The sequence below is a fragment of the Tachyglossus aculeatus genome, chromosome 2 (assembly GCF_015852505.1).
Source record: "Tachyglossus aculeatus isolate mTacAcu1 chromosome 2, mTacAcu1.pri, whole genome shotgun sequence".
Classification (NCBI taxonomy): Eukaryota; Metazoa; Chordata; class Mammalia; order Monotremata; family Tachyglossidae; genus Tachyglossus; species Tachyglossus aculeatus.
In genome coordinates, this window is record NC_052067.1 from 138,192,776 (window position 1) to 138,198,090 (window position 5,315).

A 5,315-nucleotide genomic window follows, 5' to 3' on the forward strand; every position below is an offset into this window, starting at 1 on the left:
TGAATGAATACTTACTATTCTATTTATTTTGTTAATATGTTTTGTTGTCTGTCTCCCCCTTCTAGACCGTTGTTGGGTAGGGACCATCTCTATAGGTTGCCAACTTGTACTTCCCAAGCGCTTATTCCAGTGCTCTGCACACAGTAAGCGCTCAATAAATACGACTGAATGAATGAATGAATGAAGCCCGTGCTCTTGCCACTAAGCCATGTTTAGTACAGTGCCTGGCACATAGTAAGCACTTAAGAAATCCCACTGTCAGTAGTATTATTACTATTATTACCTGTCTACTTGTTTTGTTGTCCGTCTCCCCCTTCTAGACTGCAAAGCGGGTGTGGGCAGGGATTGTCTCTATTACTGAATTGTACTTTCCAAGCGCTTAGTACAGTGCTCTGCACACAGTAAACGCTCAATAAATACGATTGAATAAATGAATGAATGATTATAATTATATTTATTAGCTGTGGGGCCCGGGCTCGGATAGTGCTTGTCAGGAGCAGGACTGGCTGGCTTGGGGGCCGGAGGAGGAGCAGGAGGGAACAGGAGATGGGGGGAAGGAGTATCATCAATCGTATTTATTGAGCGCTTACTATGTGCAGAGCTATGGCCAAGTGAATTATAGATCCTGGGCTTGGGAGTCAGAGGACGTGGGTTCTAATCCCGACTCCACCACTTGCCTGCTGTGTGACCTTGGGCAAGGCACTTCACATCTCTGTGCTTCAGTTCCCTCAGAAGGTTGTGGGTTCCAATCCCGGCCCCGCCACTTGTCTACTGAGTGACCTTGGGCAAGTCACTTCTCTGGGCCTCAGTTACCTCATCTGTAAAATGGGGGTTGAGACTGTGAGCCCCACGTGGGACACGGACTGTGTCCAGCCCGATTTGCTTGTATCCACCCCTGCGCTTAGTTCAGTTCCCAGCACATAGTAAGTGCTCAACTAATACCACAATCATCATCATCACATGGGACAAAGGACTGTGTCCAACCCGATTTGTTTGTATCCACCCCAGCGCTTAGTACAGTGCGTGGTTTAGTGGAAAGAGCCTGGGCTTGGGAGTCAGAGGTCATGGGTTTTAATCCTGACTCTGCCACTTGTCTGCTGTGTGACTTTGGGCAAACCATTTCACTTCTCTCCCCTCTTCCCCCTCCCTCCCCCTCCTCCCTCTCCCCATCCCCCCCCACAGCACCTGTATATATGTATATATGTTTGTACGTATTTATTACTCTATTTATTTATTTTATTTGTACATATTTATTCTATTTATTGTATTTTGTTAATATGTTTTCTTTTGTTGTCTGTCTCCCCTTTCTAGACTGTGAGCCCGCTGTTGGGTAGGGACCGTCTCCATATGTTGCCAACTTTTACTTCCCAAGCGCTTAGTACAGTGCTCTGCACACAGTAAGCGCTCAATAAATACAATTGAATAAATACAATTGAATTCTCTGTGCCTCAGTTCCCTCATTTGTAAAATGGGGATTAAGACTGTGAGCCGCACATGGTACAACCCGATTACCTTGAGAAGCGGTGTGGCTCGGTGGAAAGAGCCCGGGCTTGGGAGTCAGCGGTCCTGGGTTCTAATCCGAGCTCCACCACTTGTCATTCATTCATTCATTCAATCGTATTTATTGAGCGCTTACTGTATGCAGAGCACTGTTCTAAGCGCTTGGGAAGTACAAGTTGGCAACATATAGAGACGGTCCCTACCCAACAGCGGGCTCACAGTCTAGAAGGGGGAGACAGACAACAAAACAAAACATATTAACAAAATAAAATAAATAGAATAAATATGTACAAATAAAATAAATAGAGTAATAAATACGTACAAACATATATATATATATGCAATTGTGACTTTGGGCAAGTCACTTAACTTCTCTGTGCCTCAGTTCCCTCACCTGTAAAATGGGGATTAAGACTGTGAGCCCCACGTGGGGCAACCTGAATTCCTTGTATTCTCCCTACTGCTTAGAACAGTGCTTGGTACGTAGTAAGCGCTTAACAAACACCATCATTATTATTGTTATTGTCTCTCCCCCAGTGCTCAGAGCAATGCTTGGCACATAGTAAACGCTTAGCGAACACCATCATCATTATTATTATTGTAGCCCCCCCGGTGCTTAGAACAATGCTTGTCACATAGTAAGTGTTTAACAAACATTATTATTATTATTATTATTATTATTATTATCTCTCCCGCAGCGCTTAAAACAGTGCTTGGCACATAGTAAACGCTTAATGAACACCATCATCATTATTATTATTGTACCCCCCCATTGCTTAGAACAATGCTTGTCACATAGTAAGCGCTTAACAAACACTATTATTATTATTACTACTATTATTATTATTATCATCTCTCCCCCAGCGCTTAGAACAGTGCTTGGCATATAGTAAGCGCTTAACAAACACCATCATTATTATTATTATTGTCTCTCCCCCAGCGCTCAGAACAGTGCTTCGCACTTAGTAAGCGCTTAACAAACACCATCATCATGATTATGATTGTCTCTCCCCAGTGCTCAGAACAGTGCTTGGCACCTAGTAAGCGCTTAACAAGCCACAAGAAGCAGCGTGGCTCAGTGGAAAGAGCCCGGGCTTTGGAGTCAGAGGTCATGGGTTCACACCCCAGCTCCGCCACTTGTCAGCTGTGTGACTTTGGGCAAGTCACTTAACTTCTCTGGGCCTCAGTTACCTCATCTGTAAAATGGAGACTAAGACTGTGAGCCCCCGGTGGGACAACCTGATCACCTTGTAACCTCCCCAGCGCTTAGAACAGTGCTTTGCACATAGTAAGTGCTTAAAAAATACCATCATCATTATTATTATTCTCTGTGCTCTGTAAAATGGGGATTCATTCATTCATTCAATCGTATTTATTGAGCGCTCACTGTGTGCAGAGCACTGTACTCAGCGCTTAGAGCAGTGCTTTGCACATAGCGCTTAATAAATGCCATCATTATTATTAATTAATTCATTGATTCAATCGTATTTATTGAGCGCTTACTGTGTGCAGAGCACTGTACTAAGCGCTTGGGAAGTACAAGTCGGCAACATATAGAGACGGTCCCTACCCAACAACGGGCTCACTGTGAGCCCTCCATGGGACAACCTGATCACCTTGTAACCTCCCCAGAGCTTAGAACAGTGCCTTGCACATAGTAAGAGCTTAATAAATGCCATCATCGTTATTACTATTATTAATAACAAACGCCATCATCATGATTATGATGATTAGAGAAGCAGCGTGGCTCAGTGGAAAGAGCCCGGGCTTTGGACTCAGAGGTCATGGGTTCAAATCTCGGCTCCGCCAATTGTCAGCTGTGTGACTCTGGGCAAGTCACTTCACTTCTCTGGGCCTCAGTTCCCTCATCTGTAAAATGGGGATGAAGGCTGTGAGCCCCATGTGGGACAACCTGATCACCTTGTAAATTCCCCAGCGCTTAGAACGGTACTCTGCACATAGTAAGCGCTTAATAAATGCCATCATTATGATGATGATTATTAGTAGGAACGCAGTGCCTGGTGCAGAGTAATAATAATAATAATGATGGTATTTATTAAGCGCTTACTATGTGCAAAGCACTGTTCTAAGCACTGGGGAGGTTACAAGGTGATCCGGTTGTCCAGGGGGGCTCACAGTTTTAACCCCCATTTTCCAGATGATGTAACTGAGGTACAGAGAAGTTAATAATAATAATAATAATGGCATTTATTAAGCGCTTACTATGTGCAAAGCACTGTTCTAAGCGCTGGGAAGGTTACAAGGTGATCAGGTTGTCCCACGGTGGGGCTCACAGTCTTCATCCCCATTTTACAGATGAGGGAACTGAGGCCCAGAGAAGTGAAGTGACTTGCCCAAAGTCACACAGCTGACAGCTGGCCGAGGCGGGATTTGAACCCATGACCCCCGACTCCAAAGCCCGGGCTCTTTCCACTGAGCCACGTTGCGCGTGACGCACCGCACCGTTATCATCTGGCCTCTCCCAAGCGCTTAGTCCAGCGCTCTGCGCCCAGCAGGCGCTCAGTAGGTACGGTGGGATCGATCAATCAGTCGTATTTATTTATTGGGCGCTTACTGTGTGCAGGGCACTGGACTGAGCGCTTGGGAAGTACAAATTGGCAACATAGAGAGACGGTCCCTACCCACCAGTGGGCTCACAGGCCAGAAGATGAATGAGTGGAGGAGGAGGAGGAGGGAGGGGCGGACCCAGAGACTTCCTCGTTGTGTGTGTCCCCCCCCTCCCCTGCCCTGCCCTCTCCTCCTCCTCCTCCTCCTCCTCCTCCTCCTCTTCCTCTTCCTCCTCCTCCTCCCCGTCCTCGTCGTCGTCGTCCTGGTCCTCCTCCCGCCCCCCACTTCCTCCGGCCTCGTCTCACTTCCTCCTCGGGCCCCGGAGCCGCCGCCGCCACCACCGGGAAGGACCCAGGTGAGCCCGGGCCCCAGAGGGGGCGTCTAAGACGGTGTCCGGCCGCCCCGGGTTGGGGGGAGCGGGGGGGACCTCCGGGACTTTCATCATTATGGTATCTGGGGAGCGCCAACTCCGTTGCCCGTTTCTGCCCGAACTTCCCCCGACTCCGGCCCTCAGTCTTCCCTTTCTCCCGGCCTCCTAATCACCCCTCTCTTGGCCACCCAGTCTCTCAGCCTCCCAATCTCTCGGCCTCCCAATCTTTCTAGACCGTGAGCCCGCTGTTGGGTAGGGACCGTCTCTATATGTTGTCAACTTGTACTTCCCAAGCGCTTAATACAGTGCTCTGCACACAGTAAGCGCCCAATAAATACGATTGAATGAATGAATCTCCCGGCCTCCCAATCTCCCTCCTCCCGGTTTCCCAATTTCCCTGTCCCCGGCCTCCCAATCTCTCGCTCTCCCAATCTCCCCATCTCCCCTTTTCTCTGTGTCTCCACTTCCCCCCATCGCTAACCCTCGGTCTCCCCCCTCTCTCTGCCCCTTGGGCTCCCCCCCCCCCCCGCCCCTTTCAGACGCTCAGATTCCCTCATCTCTTACCCCTCAGGTCCCTGCCTTCATCCCTAACCCCTCAGGTTCCCCACTCACCCCTAAATCCTCACTCTCTCCCCCCAGCCTCGTCCCTAACCTCTCAGGTCCCCCCACCTCATCCCTAACCCCACAGGTCCGTCCCCCCCCCCCCCGCCCATCATCCCTAACCCCTCAGATCCCTCCAACTCATCCCTAATCCCTCAGGGTGTTCCCCCCCCAACTCATCCCTAACCCCTCAGATCCCTCCAACTCATCCCTAACCCCACAGGTCCCCCTCCCCCCAATCATCCCTAACCCCTCAGATCCCTCCAACTCATCCCTA